The sequence below is a fragment of the Dendrobates tinctorius genome, unplaced genomic scaffold (genome assembly GCF_039654945.1).
Source record: "Dendrobates tinctorius isolate UK_male_01 unplaced genomic scaffold, ASM3965494v1 ptg000035l, whole genome shotgun sequence".
Classification (NCBI taxonomy): domain Eukaryota; kingdom Metazoa; phylum Chordata; class Amphibia; order Anura; family Dendrobatidae; genus Dendrobates; species Dendrobates tinctorius.
The window spans coordinates 2,817,855-2,834,166 of NW_027361703.1; the positions used below are offsets into that span (position 1 = coordinate 2,817,855).

Consider the following 16,312-nt stretch of genomic DNA (forward strand, 5'->3'; position numbering starts at 1 on the left):
CTTTTTTCTCTTTTTCGCCTGGCTGTCAGTTTTGGTTAAATACACCAGTATTAAGGCAATAAAAAAAATACGGGCCACACATTTTTTGCTGTGGTATCTCGGTGCCAGCTCATATGTGTGCGTACTAAAAGTTTTTCCAGTTTACGGCGCTTTTCTTTATTTTTGCTGGGTGAGACTGTACTTATACCCAGCACTAGTTAGGCCCAAAAAAGGGCACACATTTGTCGTAGTTGTATCTCCATGGCAGCTCATATCTGTGTGTGCTCCAAGTTTGGCCAGTTCACGGTGCTTTTTCTTGGATGAAACTGTTCTTATATACAGCACTATGTTGCATTATTTTAAAAAACAGGCCACATTTTAGAGCGGGGTCTATCTCTGACATGCCTCATACATCCGTGTGCCAAAAATTGAGGCCTTTTAGGCCTAAATTCCCTTTTTTGGGAAGTCTGTCATTCGCGTTATATACACGCAGTCTTTTGTATCCACCAAAAAAACAAAGAAACATACTTTACAGTGTGGTATATCTGTGACATGCCTCATACGTCCATGTGATTAAAATTTGCTGATTTTAGGCTGGTACTCCAGTGATTTCCTGTCTGGTACTCAAGTTATATACAGCATTATTTTAAAACACAGGCCACATTTTACAGCGGGGTCTATCTCTCACATGCCTCATACATCCGTGTGCCAGAAAATGAGGCATTTTAGGCCTAAATTCCCTTTTTTGGGCAGTCTGTCCCTCTAGTTATATACACGCAGTGGCTGGGCTGACAAACATTTCCCCATGGGAGTACATTTTTTAAAACTATACTACGGGCTTCATAGACACTCTTGCCAAAAATTGGACTGCCTGTAGCAGCACAGAACACATTAACCCTGGTGATTTAGTGGCGGAGAATGATGAGACAATGATAAATCATACTGAAATCAAATAAATAGATAAAAAATGTGAATCCACCTATGAAATAAAAAAAAGGGTGGGGCGAACACAGGTTCATAGATATGAATCCAGAATTTGTCCAACGAGATATGTTTGTCCCTAGCAACAGCTCAGAGACAGAGAAATAAATTAAAATATAATATGATAGTATTTCAAGATTTCTCTATTGCAGAGGTATACACTACGTCCTAACAGGATGATCCAGAAATAGTAAAACTGGAAAATACAAGAATAAATGGGAAGAATATACGTACATCTCATTTTTATGACAGTTCCCCCCGGAGGAGTAATATTTGTTTTGGTTCCAAATTAGTAACGGGCATCATAAAAACACCCTTGCACAAAAATTGAGTGACTTTAGAATTACGGAATATCACTCTGGTGTTCTATTAGTTGTGGATGATGAGGATAAGGAGGAGGATAACACCAAACAGACCAAATCATGAAGCTGATACCCATGTGTGGTTGTGAAGAGGTGCATGAGAATACACCTCCCCCCAAAAAATCTATTTGAGGTTATGTTTTGCTGTTTTCATTCGGTGGTGTACAGAAGTCTTTCCCAATCCAGCCCTTGTTAATTTTTATAAAAGTCAGCCTGTCAGCATTGTCATTTGACAGGCAGATGCACTTATCTGTTATAATTCCACCAGCGGCAATAAAAACCCGCTCTGACAGAACGCTAGCAGCAGAGCAGGCCAGGACCTCCAAGGCGTAGAGAGCATGTTCATGACATGTGTCCAGCTTGGATACGCAAGAATTAAAAGGTACAGAGGAATCCCGGACGTCCTTTGTACGATCTGCAAGGAACTCCCTCAGCATCTTCCCAAACATTGCACTTCTTGTGCCAGCACCCCTTGCCTCTGTGCTAGCACGATGGGAGGGTCCGAGAAAACTGTCCCAGGAATTTGCCGTTGTTCCCCTGCCTGAGCTGGATTGTACTTCTATCTCTGTCGCTTGGACTCCTTAGTTGTACAACAAACTCTGACGTCTGCTGCCAGCGTTCTCACATGGGATTTTTTTCAGTAATTCCGCTACAAGGGCCCTCTGATACAGCAACATTTTTGTGCACCTCTCTGCCTCTGGAAGAGATTGAAAGTTCTCCTTGTAGGGTGTGTCTAGAAGTGTCACCAACCAGTAATGAGTGTCACCGAAAATTTGCATAATGCGAGGGTCTCTGGAAACGCAGCACAACATAAAGTCAGCCCAATGTGTCCCAGACTGCTAACAGGCAAACTTCCGTGTTGTCACCAAGGAGATGACTGACCATGCTGTCGTCCTCCTCCTTGTCCTCAGGCCTACAACACTTACATCGTACCTCAGTAAGATCATAGTACAAACATCATTGTAAATACCTTCTTGTAAATACACCTCTGTATTTTTAAGCTCCCTCCCCTCATTTTAGATTGTAAGTTGTCACAAGCAGGATTGTTTTGTTTGGGTTAAATTATTGTTATCATTGTTACTTAGTGTAGATTGTAAGCTGTCACGAGCAGGGTAGTTTTATTTGGGTTTAAATATTGTATTATTATTACCGTTGTTATTTAGGACTGTTGTGTTTGAAACTGTTAAACTATAAATATGTTTTGCGCTACAATAACTTTCAATATTCAAATTAGAACACAGATAAGCAGGATAGAGACGTTAGTTATGGTGTCATTGACGCTCACCATCTTGGTGGATTCCTCAAAGTTTTGGAGGATGGTTCACATGTCAGACATCCATGTCCACAACGCAGATGTTATGTGTGAAGACAAAATTGAATACCGACAACATTGTTGATGCTGATAGATTAGTCACCAACTGCCCTCTTCTGCTCACAAGTACTTTCCTACATCTGCAGTGTAGAGTTCCAAGGCCTGGGGGGCATCACACACCAGTCAGTGAGCCAGAAGCAGCAAGCACTGCTGAATCACGACAAGGGTGGATGAAGCTGTAGCTGACTTTCTAAAATTAGTATTTAGAGCGTTGTATTTTTACCAACAGATCTGCCAGCTCCGTGTCACTTTTGAAAAAACATTGACCAATTCGGTTAAGCGCATGAGCAAGACATGGCACATGTGTGAGCTCGCCTTGACAAAGAGCAGCAACCAGGTTCCACCCATTGTCACACACAAACATGCCTGACTGTGGGTTCACCGGTCTCATCCACCGATATGCTTGCTGTTTCATAGCTGTCCAAAACTCTTCAGTATTGCGGTGTTTTCCACAGAAGCATATTAGCTTCAGCACAGCCTGTTCCTGCTTTGATTAGGCAGTGCTGTAGTGCTTCCAGCTTGTGACTGATGTGCTACCTTTTAGAGCTGGAGGCTGAAGAGGAGGTGAAGGGTGGCAGTGCACTATGCACCCGAAGCGCCGACGCTGTGGCAAAATGCAGCAGACAGACCCGGTGACCTAGAGGCATGGGGCCAACTCAAGATAAATGGGGCAAGACATCAAAGATTTTTGGCATGGACAAGCAGCGCATAGGAGGCTGAGTAGTGTGCTCTGTCCTTACAGCAGTGGCACTGCGAAGGACAGTTCCCATTGTCTCCCGCCACTAAAAGCAGTACTGGCATTTACCAAGGCGCTATTTGGCCAGTAGCCGCCAGAGTGAGGCGCCGTTTACGCCTTGACTGTGAGTACAGCGCACGTGTGCGCAGTAGAGAGAGCCAGTTCATGCCACGTATTCAGCGTGGATAACCTATAATTAGAAGGCACAGAGGAATGACAGAGGATGTTGGTACGGTCAGCAAGGTACTCCGTCAGCATTTTCAAAAACTTGCAATACATGTGAGAGTCCCCTGCGCCTCAGGGACAGGGCAATGGGAGGGTCTGAGAAAACTCTCCCCGAACTTTTCCAGTGTTCCACTGCCTCTGCTGGATTGGAGTTGTGTCTCACCTGTACTCCTTGCTTGGCCAATGAACTGTGACCTCTGCTGCCAGCTTTTTCATATGGAAATATTTTGAATAATTCCGCAAGAAGGGCCCCCTAGTCCTCCAACATTTTAGTACACCTGTCTGCCTCTGGAATAAGAGATATAGAGTTCTCCTTGTAGCGTGGGTCTAGAAGTGTCACATTTCAGTTTTGCCTATCACCAAAATTTGGAGAATGTGAGAGTGAGGGGAAAGGCCGTGTAACATAAACTCAGCCATGCGTGCAAGACTGATAACAGTCAATACTTCTGTGTCCTTACCAAGAGGATGACTGACCATGCTCTCCTCCTCCTCCTCGTCCTCAGGCCTCCACGACTTTCGACTAACCTCAGTAATATCATTGTAAAAACATCATTGTAAATACATTACTGTAAATACACCCCTGTAGTTTTTATCTCCCCCACCTCATTGTAGATTGTACAGTGCTGTGCAAATTAATTGGGACAAAGCATTTTTTTAAGTAAAATCGTAAGTTGGTTACTAGTCAGTGATTCAAACCAGTTTTAACTGCTTTGAACTGGTGTGAGTGCCTGTTCAAAGCAGTTAAAACTGGTTTGAATCATTGACTGATAACCAACTTACGATTTTACTTAAAAAAATGCTTTGCCTCAATTAATTTGCACAGCACTGTAAGTTGTCACGAGCAGGATTTTTTTGGGGGTTTAATTATTGTTACTTAGTGTAGATTGTAAGCTGTCACGAGCAGGATAGTTTGATTTTGGCTTAATTATTGTATTACTGTTATCGTTGTTACTTAGGACTGTTGTGTTTCAAACTGTTAATCTGTAAATATGTTTGTGCTATATAAATAACTATAAATATTAATATTAGAACAGAGAAGCAGGATGGAGATGTTAATTATGGCGTCATTGCCGCTCACCATCTTGGTGGATTACTCAAAGTTTGGGAGGATGGTCCATATGTCTGACATCCATGTCCACTCCTGAGATATTATTTGTGAAGTCAGAACTGAATACCGACAACCTTGTTGGTGCTGGTAGACTAGTCAACAACTGCCCTCTTCTGCTCACAAATCCTTTTCACCATCTGCAATGTAGAGTGCCAATGCCTAGGGACATCACACACCAGTCGGTGAGCCAGAAGCCGCAAGCGCTGCTGAAGCACGGCAAGGGCGGATGAAGCTGTAGCTGACTTTCTAAAATAGCTACGCAGAACATTGTACTTTTCCTAGCAGATCTGGCAGCTCCGTGTTGCTTTTCAGAAAACATTGACCAATGAGGTTAAGTGCATGAGCCAGTCATGGCACGTGTGTGAGCTCGCCTCACCACAGAGCAGCCACCAGGTTCCAGCCATTGTCACACACAATCATGCCTAACTGTGGGTTCAGCGGTATCAGCCACAGATCTGCCTGCTCTTTCAGAGCTGTCCAAAACTCTTCATCATTGTGCGGTTTGTCACCTAAGCATATTATCTTCGGTGCAGTCTGTTGCTGCTTTGATGAGGCAGTGCTGCAGGGTTTCAAGCTTGTGACTGATGTGCTACTTTTGTAGATGGAGGCTGAAGAGGAAGCAAAGGAGGAGGAGGAGGTGCAGGACCTGTAGACTGTGGGGGCAACCCAGATTGATGTAGGCCCCGCAATACTGTGGGTTGGGAGAATGTGCACCATACCAAGGTGGGAGTGGGTCCCGTCTTCCACTATGTGAACCCAGTGTGCCCTCAGCGAGATGTACCATCCCTGACCGCAAGCACTTGTCCACGTGTTTGTGGTTAGGTGGACTTTCCAAGTAACAGCATTGTGGAGGGCCTGTGTAATGCTGGGATGGCACACCGGGAAAAATAGTCCCGCATGTTCGTGGCCTCGGGGTGATCCACTCTGCCCTCTCTTTCAAGCTACATATCCAAGCCCTTTCCTCCTCCTGCTCACTACAACTCTAAAACATTTCCTGGATCCGTACATTCCAAGAAACTTCAAAAATGTTTGTGCACACCCTCATGATCTCCCGCCTCGACTATTGCAACCTTCTACTCTCTGGCCTCCCCTCTAGACCTCTTGCAACACTCAAATCTATCCTAAACTCTGCTGCCAGAGTAATCCAGCTGTCTCTCCGTTATTCCCCAGCATCTCCTCTCTGCCAGGCCCTTCACTGCCTTCCTATTGCCCATAGGCTACAGTTCAAAACCCTAACTATGACATACAAAGCCTTTCACAACCTGTCTCCTCCCTACATCTGTGACATGGTCTCCCAATGTCTGACTGGGTCATGACTTCTTATACCCTAACCCAGTGTGCCATCAGCGAGATGTACCTACCCTGCCCACAAGGACTTGTCCACGTGTCCGTGGTTAGGTGCACTTTCCCTGTAACAGCTTTGTTGAGGGCTCGGGTAATGTTGTGGGACATGTGCTTGCTTGCGTAATATGGTGACAGCAGACCGGGAGAAATAGTTGCGGGTGTGGACAGAGTACCTAGTTACGGTCACCGCCATCAGGTTGCGGAAAGCTTCCGTCTCCCATGAGCCTAAAATGCAACATTTCAAGGGCAAGCAGATGACAAATGTGTAAATTTAGTACTGTGGCGTTGGCTGCGTATTTCAGCTTACATTCCAAGGACTGGGGTATGGACAACTGAACGCTGTGCTGGGACAAGTACATGGATGTGCTTGTTAATGGTGCTATTTGAGTGTGTGCAACAACAGGTGCAGGGCAGGAGGCATCTTTGCATGCACCATGGATAGGGGATTGGCATTCACGCATAACAGCAGAAGAAGCAGTGGTATCACCCGCAGACACTGTTCGTGGACCCTGGTGTTCGGCCCACAAAGTCGGGTTCTTTGCTGCCATGGTCCTGATTATGCTGGTGGTGGTGAGACTGGTAGTTTTGTTACCCCTGCTGATGCTGGCATGGCAGGTGGTGCAAATGACCTTTTTGGGGGTTATCGGCAGAGTCTTTAAAATATAACCAGACTCGTGAAGACATAACAGTTGAACAGGCAACTTCCGTCGTGTTGGTGTTACGGTTAATGGTCGCCCGCCTTGTGTCTGTGGCAACCACACTGCTTCTTCCTGCCTGTTGGGGTGCTATGCCTACCTCCCACTGTGTGCCGCTATCCTCACTTTGCATGTCCTCCTCCTAGCTTGCGTCAGTTACTATATCATCCACCACTTCGTCCTGCTAAACACAGTCTCTCGTGCCTCCTTCGAGCTGGCCACCTGGTTCCAGCAGTCATGGCACTTTATTCCCCTGGGCCTGCCCCTGACTCTCCCTGTATAGGCGGTGGTCCTCACTAGCTCAGCTCGCCCGGGGTGGGTTGGTATCACGGCCCAGATGGTCCACTCCAGGAATCGTCACACGAACAAGGGAGGGTAGTTTTGCTGGGCGTAAAATACTTTTTATGGAAAAGGTTGAGGTGTACCCCACAGGGGAAATTCTTTGCCAGCCAACACACTTAGTGTATGGGCATTACAAGTCTAGGAGACCCGGTCCTTTTTAATGGGACTTTTTGTTAAGAGGCCCTCCTCCATGTTTCTTCCAAGTGGGGATTGAGGTTATTGGGGTGCATATGACTTGGTAGCAGGGCAGGCCTTGCAGTCAATCCATAAGAAAACAGAATGGGAGTACAAAAAGAATAATGTGAAGTGGCTTTTTCTGGGCCCATCCAGTATGTGGGTTCAAAGGCTTATTGGGGTGCATATGACTTGGTAGCAGGGCAGGCCTTGCATTCAATGCAACATTTTTTATGGACGCCATCCTGGACATCTCGTGAAAGGGGTATTGGGGTGCATCGTAATTCGTGGCAACCCATCCACTCACTGCATAGGCTATAACAGTTTAGGAGACCCACTGTTTAATAATGGCCCTGTAAGCAGATTAATACTGCCTGATGCCCCTGTAAAAATAGGCTCTGTGACTTTAATAGCCCCTCCTTCATAAATGAAACAAGATATGTCTGCTTATGTGTCATACGCCACATGGCCATCTAGGGTTGGTAAATGTTACAATGACATTTCCCAGTGAATGCATTTGTTTTGGTTGAAAGCAATGTTAAAGTTGCAAAACGCTTCAAAAACACTGTGTCTGAACATAGCCAAAGTGTGGGAGGAACATTTTGGTCTGGGTTTATTTATTTTGCCTTATATACAAGTCATTAACCTTGAAAGGATGTACCTTAACTTATTTCCCAAGAAAATCCATTTTGGTTTCGTTTTGGTATGTTTTTTGGTGCACCAGTAAAAATGGCATGAAACTCTGAAAACATTGTTTAAAGCTATGAACTAGGAGTCAGGAATGCTTCCAGAGGTGATCCCCATGATGTCCCCGTGTCATTTGAGCAGTGTTTCCATCATTTTCTGACGTTTTTAGACCTTAAAAGGACCCCGGGGGGATCGCGGTAAAAATGCTCGGGTCTCCCATCGACTTTAATTGGGCTCGTTGTTCTGTCCGAGTATTCCAATTTGCTCGACCCGAGCAACGAGCACCCGAGCACCCGAGCATTTTAGTGCTCGCCCATCACTAGTATTTGTCTCAGCGCCGCTTTTTAACGGCACTGAGAAATAAGTGTATAGCGCCCCCCAGAGTTGGAATTTCTCCAGGGTCTTGGCTACTGGGGGTAGCGGAGACCCCAGAGAACATGATTCGGTCAGTTTTTACCAACCCCGATGTTGCAATCGCCGTTATTCACGGAATAACGGCGACTACAAAAAAATTCAGATTTATCATTTACCTTCTCCTCTGATGTGATTGCATATCAGAGAAGAGAGAAATGGGGTACCCCGATTCCTCCCAGTACCTCCGTTGTCCCTACATCTCCCCATGAAGTCCCCTTGCCGCCGACGTCTTCTTCCGGGAAGAAAATGGTGATCATTTTGATGACTGTCGTAGACCCTATCACAGTAATAAAAATAAAAAAAATAGTAACTCAAAACCCTTTTTATCACCCCCCTAGTTAGGTAAAAATAAAATAAAAAAAGTATTTCCATTTTTCCATTAAGGTTAGAGTTGGGCTAAAGTTAGGGTTGGGCTGCGGTTAGGGTTGGGGCTAAAGTTAGGGTTGTGGTTATGGTTGGGATTACGGTTAGAGTTGGGATTAGGGTTAGGGGTGTGTTAGGATTAGATTTGTGGTTAGGGTTAGGGTTTGAATAAAGGTACTGTCACACTTAGCGATGTACCAGCGATCCCGACCAGCGATATGACGTGGTCAGGATCGCTGGTACATCGCTAAGTGGTCGCTAGTGAGCTGCCACACAGGCAGATCTCACTAGCGACATCGCTGGGGACGAGCAATCGCTACTTACCTGTCACACTAGGCGATCCTGACGTCCTCCCGCCCGGCTCCACGCGTCGCTCGTCGTCACAGCAGGAAGAGCCGCAGGAAGCTGACGACGAGAAACAGTCCAGCCTGTTCTCGCGCGATCAGCGATAAGCAGCGGGGGAGCGGGTTGTAGGTAAGTATCAGACACAGCAATATCGCTAGCAATATTGCTATAATGTCACAAGTTATAGCGATATTGCAAGCGATATCGCTTAGTGTGACAGGCCCTTTAGGGTTAGGGGTGTGTTGAAATTAGGGTTGAGATTAGGACTGTGTTAGAGTTGAAGTTAGAATTGGGGGGGTTTCCACTTTTAGGTACATCAGGGGGTCTCCAAACGCGACATTGTGCCTGCCATTGATTCCAGCCAATTTTGGGCTCAAAAAGTCAAACGGTGCTCCCTCCCTTCTGAGCCCTGTCATGCGCCCAAACAGTGGCTTTCCCCCACATACGGGATATTGGCGTACTCAGGAGAAATTGCACAATAATGTTTTTGGTTCATTTTCTCCTGATACCCTTGTGAAAATAAAAAAAATTATGGTTCCAAAGTAAATTTTTTGGGAAAAAAGTAAAATGTTCATTTTTCCTTCCACATTGCTTTAGTTCTCATGAAGCACCTGAAGGGTTAATAAACTTCTTGAATGTGGTTTTGTGCACCATGAGGGGTGCAGTTTTTAGAATAGTGTAACTTTTGAATATTTTCTGTTATATTGACCCCCCAAACTCACTTCAAATATGAGGTGGTCCCTAAAAAATGGTTTTGTAAATTTTGTTGGAAAAATGAGAAATCACTGGTCAATTTTTAACTCTTATAACATCCTAACAAAAAAATGTTTCCAAAATTGTGCTGATGTAAAGATGACATGTGGGAAATGTTATTTATTAACTATTTTTTGATTTAAGGGTACAAAAATTAAGTTTGAAAATTGCAAAATTTTCTAAATTTTGGCCAAATTTCAAATCTCAGAATCTTTGGGATACATTGCAGTGTTCTAGAGCTATAACCTCATAAAGTGAGTGGTCAAAATTGTAAAAATTGTTTTGGTCATTAAGTACCAAATTGGCTCCGTCACTAAGGGGTTAAATCATGCTTCTATTAGGGGTTTAAAGAGAAAGCATTGTAATATTAGATTATCAATGAACTAAGATGACTAAGATTTATTCTTTTATCCAATGTACATACTTATCTCTACAGAGGTAAAAGGAACACGTTACAAATTCAGCTATTGCTACAAATAGACATCCAGTATAAGCAGTGGAAAATTAAGTATCCTGTTAGTAAAATTTCCATTAAAAACACCATACAACTAAACAGAGTACTTCCTTATATGCACGTATCTAGCGCACTAAAATATTCCACACAGACAAGAAACTGCCATTCAAGAACATTACAAACCTATGTCCTTGGTTAAAATGAGCCAAATAATTTAGAAAATAAAATCTAATAGACAAAGGAATTGCATTTTCGTATAAGACTGCAGATTGTGACAGTGAAGCACCTCTAATTTAAAAGAGGTCACTTTGTTGCTGACATATGAGTTCAAACACTTTGACCAAAATGTGTGCTAGGGGCCTCATGCTTCCATATGTTTGACAAAGCACTGAGTCTTTGTTTGCAGGGTGCTGTGGCATTTAATTTTGTGTTTATATTTGTATTTACACCTGCGTAATCCCTTTATACTTGAGATAGTGCTAACTAATTTACATTTTCTGCATTGCACGGTTTTTGGTGTGGTTATTTTCATTAAAATGAAGTTTTGCTGGATCCTAATCTTCCCTAGTTTGACAGTTAGAGTGATCAATGAGTGGAACAAGCTGCCACGAGAAGTGGTGAGTTCTCCTTCAATGGAAGTCTTCAAGCAGAGGCTGGACAGACATCTGACTGGGATGATTTAGCAAATCCTCCTTTGAGCAGGGGGTTGGACCAGATGGCCCAGGAGGTCCCTTCCAACTCTACGATTCTATGATTCTAGTTCATTTATAGAGACTTTTCAGTTTGTTCATTTTAATCTGGCACATCATGGAACAGTGGCTACAAAGCTGAGTCAAATGTAGTTTTCACTTTTAAATTTCTCCTCTCCATTGAAGAGATATTATCTTGCAAAATTTAAGTTATAATTTATGTTATAATACAACTCGGAATTGCCAAAAATTGGTATCTGAGGGTGTGTTGTTCTTCCCCTGTATGTAGTTAACCAATCATAAGCAGGCAGCATCATGCAAGTGAGAAAAGAACATGCTCTCCTCTCCTCAAGGATCTTTGCAGCTAATGTGTGGAGATACCGCATTGCTGAGTTATGTTATTAAACCCGTCCGATACACCATAATAGTTACAACTGGTGAACAGAAAAAGCACAATTCCAAAAACCTATTGTAAAAATAATTTTTATTATACAAAAATTTAAAAACACCAAATGAACAAACAAGGCAACCTCCATTGTGGGACACAAAAATGGCTAATCATCCCTTTAAACACATAATATATGAGCAACAGGTATAGAAAATTATAAACAGTTTCTGCAACCATAAAATACCAAGCAGAAATAGGACACAGTGCACTATTAAATGCGCTTGAACAAGGCTGAAATCATTAAAGCCCGGCTACAGCCATAGCTTATAAATGCGCTGAACTAAGCTGAAATAAAAAAAAAGCCCAGCTTTAGCCATAACTTATATGTGCCACTAGACTGAATGGTATAAAGCAAATAATGCGCCAGTAATACAAGCAAAAATAAACTCCAAATCAATCTCACCAAGCTCACTTGCATGTGTGGAATGAATGCCGCGTCCCTCACCCCGACGGGCGTTTCGCCCTCTTCTTCAGCGCATTTATAAGCTATGGCTGTAGCCGGGCTTTAATGATTTCAGCCTTGTTCAAGCGCATTTAATAGTGCACTGTGTCCTATTTCTGCATGGTATTTTATGGTTGCAGAAACTGTTTATATTTTTCTCTACCTGTTGCTCATAAATTATGTGTTTAGAGGGATGATTAACCATTTTTGTGTCCCACAATGGAGGTTGCCTTGTTTGTTCGTTAGGTGTTTTTAAATTTTTGTATAATAAAAATTATTTTTATAATAGTTTTTTGGAATTGTGCTTTTTCTGTTCACCAGTTGTGACTATTATGGTGTAACGGACGGGTTTAATATCATTGTATATGGCACATTTAGTTGTATTTTGGATCTCAAATTGATTAAAAAAAAAAATTGCTGAGTTATGTATCATTAGAGGCCATTACAGATCTTATGTCATAGCAGTCAGTTTGGAGGGAAGTTGAGAGCTGACATTACTTTGAGATGAATTCTGTAGCTGTTTATAATGATGCATTAGTCAACACTCTACATAGACACTGCAGAGTCATTTATCATTACAAGCACTTCCAGCCTTCATCTCACAGCGCTTTTGTGATGGGTTACCAACTTTTTTGAATATTATTATTTTTTATGCACTTTATTAGATCATTATTAGTATTTGTAACTGGGCATTTGTGGGTCTTTTTATGGGTCACTTTATTATGCTCTAAATACTCTTTACATAAATGATAAGAAATTAATATTGTGCTTTTTCATATTTGGGATATATACACACAAAAATTTATTGCATTTGCCTTCCTATTTTGTGGAGGATAACAAGAACTGGAATATTATCTATATCCTTTGTATTATTATCATATGCATGTGTTTACATATTGCCATTTTTTTACCCTCCTTGTCCGTATGTGGTAACTCGGTGTTGCTGATTCCCTTATACATCTTAAAATATGTGATTGATCTTTATAAAATTTGTATTTTATCTTCTGGATAATAATAAAATTATATATTTTATTTATTGCTATCGGTTCCATTTTTTCTTTGGTGTACATATCGTTAAGAGATACAGCAGAGCCACAAAAGTTCAAAGGATCTTGACCGTAGAATTTAGAGTGTCAAAGATGAGAAAATGAAAGAGTAAAGGTCCCAGATTCACCAAGACCGGTGATGTTCACACTAGACTTGGTGAGGGGGCATACTGGAGTCAAACTCTAATGATTCATTTAACAGGTGCATGACCTTTAAAGAGTCAGGAGCATCTGACAAGTGACAAACTCCTTGGTGTGCCACATCACGAATTTTACTCCAGTCAGGGACTGGAATAAGACTTCTGGTGTAAGTTGTCATGAACTGGTTGAGCTGTGGTTTCACACCCCATTGAGCTCTCATCCCACCCCAATTTTGCTAATTTGGCTGGAGTTAGGTGAAAATGGTGTGAAACAGTGACAGCTGCAAACTTTTTGCTCAATTCCACGTTGTTCAAAAATATTACTACTTGTCAAATCAAATTCTGGTGTATTCATGTTGAATTGAGGCCTAATTATTTGGGAGATATCTGTGCATTTCTGAAGGTACAGAAAGATTCAACAACATGACCTCAAAGTAAAACTTCTCTTTAATCTTTGACTAAAACGAAATATAGGACTTAAAAGGTCAACACTGGCTTGTCTTTTGGAAAACCAGATGTGCTGATGATCATATTCTCAATACATGAGAAGAACTTGGAGCTGGCAGATGTTCGGAGAAAGACTCTTCTGTATTTCAAACCAAGAAGGTGATAATTGACAACAATTTTAGCTCAAGTGAAGCTTGTGTTGTCTACCGATGCAGTGCTGAGAAAGTCACTGAAACTGTTGGGTTTCGCTCACTTAAGCGTATAATTCAGAGACTTCTATCCGATGTTTTATCGCATAGCACACTGATAAATGTTATTCACTGAGGCAGTACAGAGGGACAATTTTTTTTCCTGACAGAATCTGGGAAAAAGATCTCAGAATGTTGTGATTTCACGCTCTATTCAGCTGAGTGCAAGAAAAAAATTGGACGCCGTACGGAACTTCAGAATGGCATCAGATTTTTAAGGAAACATTGCAATTTTGTATGATAGTAGACTGTAAATGATCCCGTAAATGATTAATAACTGCCGAGTAAAAAAAAACAGACTGCACATTAACAGCACATGGATGACAAGTGAGAAAAAAAATCATCCCGCTTTCCTGGATGAGACTGGGTCCCATTTTTTTATACACTAGTGTGAACATAGCCTTAAAGGAAGAGTGCTGCAGACAAAACAGCACTGCCCACAGGGTTCTGAGCACCTTGTTGGCATACAGACAAAATAAATATTTTCTCACAACCTTCCTCTCAACCTTCTCACATGCCTTCCTCGGGATCAACATGTTAGGGTAAGTTAGGACAGGATATGGGTTGAACCAGATGGACTTAGTCTTCCTTCAACCTTAATAACTATGTTACTATCAAGCACATTTTTATAAGTAATGAATGATTCTTCTTAGTATAACGCACCCTAAAAGGATTTGTGCTTACTCTGATAGAGATTTCAGAGATGGCAGCCTTCCTTTAACCGCTTCCTGCAATAACTGTATTTCAAGATTGTAAGTGATATCCTACAATTCACTGTACTGTCACATCACAGCGATGGCACAGACACAGGAGTTGAGCCCATGCCATTCATAGCAGGAGCGAGCTGTAATGCAAAGCCAGAGCCTCGTTGGTAGCTCTGATCTCAGCATTTTAACCCTTCACATACCATTGTCAATAATGACATAAGTATGTGAGGAGTTAGACAGAGGGAGATCAAACTCTCTATCAGCCTATGGGTAAACCCCACAATGTGATTGTGGGGTGCTATGGGCTGCTATGCAACCGAAGGTAAAACAATGGCTTCCATGTCAGCCATATCACTTAGCCTCTCAGATCCCACCAAAGGCAGGGTCTGACAGGCTAATTGTCATTCTAACAATGACAGCTTAGATAATACACTGTACTACACATATAGGACTGTCAGGCTCGGTCTGGCCTGGTGGGGTACCGGGTAAATGCCTGGTGGGCACCGAGGGTTCCTAGGGCCCTTTAAAAATGCTGACCCTTTAAGTGCGTGTCCCATGATTTTCAGGGACTCGCGCGTGCACATACCTATTAGCGCGCAGCGCACTGCTCTACTCTGACGCGGCGTCGGCGACGGGCGACCCCCTGGCTGGCTCTGGCTCCAGCTCCGGCTCCACTGACTCTCTGATGACTCACCACCCGCGTGACATCGCTGTTCTTGATGGGCGCCGGCGGTGACATGCCCCGCGTTCTGCTTTCCGGCTCTGTACCGGTAGCAGGCAGCGTGTGAGACACACACAGACAAGAGGATGCTGCCGAGGCAGCTCTCCTCTTCCTGCTGCTCCCGCTCCTACTCTGCTCGCCTCTCTCTGTACTGCCCTCCGATCCGGGGAGTTGAGTGGGTCTGTTTGTCGGTATATAACTGACAGCTCTACATGAGAGGTTCTGCAGGAGCTCCTGTCTGTATATGACTGACCTGTCTACATCATGTAGAGCTGTCAGTCATATACAGACAGGAGCTGCTACAGAACCTCTTACATAAAGCTGTCAGTCATATACAGGCTGGAGCTGCTGCAGAACCTCTCATGTAGAGCTGTGTGTCGTATACAGGCTGGAGCTGCTGCAGAACCTCTCATGTAGACTACATGAGAGGTTCTGCAGCAGCTCTGGCCTGTATATGACACACAGCTCTACATGAGAGGTTCTGCAGCAGATCCGGTGTGTATATGACTGACAGCTTTGCATAAGAGGTTCTGCAGCAGCTCCTGTCTGTATATGACTAACAGCTCTACATGAGAGGTTCTGCAGCAGCTCCGGCCTGTATATGACACACAGCTCTACATGAGAGTTTCTGCAGCAGCCCTGGCCTGTATATGACTAAAAGCTTTATATAAGAGGTTCTGCAGCAGCTCCGACCTGTACATGACTGACATCTCTACATGAGAGGTTCTGCAGCAGCTCCGACCTGTACATGACTGACATCTCTACATGAGAGGTTGTACAGCAGCTCTGGTCAGTATATGACTGACAGCTTTATATAAGAGGTTCTGCAGCAGCTCCGGCCTGTATACAACTGACAGCTGACAGCTCTACATGAGAGGTTCTGCAGCAGCTTAAGCAGGTACATGACTGGCAGCTCTACATGAGAGGTTCTGCAGCAGCTCCTGTCTGTATATGACTGACAGCTTTATATAAGAGGTTCTGCAGAAGCTCCTGTCTGTATATGACTGACAGCTCTACATGAGAGGTTCTGCAGCAGCTTCTGCCGGTATATGACTGACAGCTAACAGGAGGCTGAGAGTGCGGTCTGTAC

At 43.3% G+C, this 16,312-nt stretch overlaps 1 long non-coding RNA gene across 1 annotated transcript in view; it reads right to left on the reverse strand.

Annotated features, from left to right (window-relative positions):
* The window catches only part of LOC141087615 (uncharacterized), a 50,144-nt gene extending 34,838 nt beyond the window's left edge, over nt 1-15,306 (reverse strand). Inside the window, exon 1 of the long non-coding RNA XR_012231699.1 lies at nt 15,196-15,306. This is a non-coding gene — a long non-coding RNA (uncharacterized lncRNA). The remainder of the gene's footprint in view (nt 1-15,195) is intronic.
* Nucleotides 15,307-16,312: the final 1,006 nt, after the last annotated feature.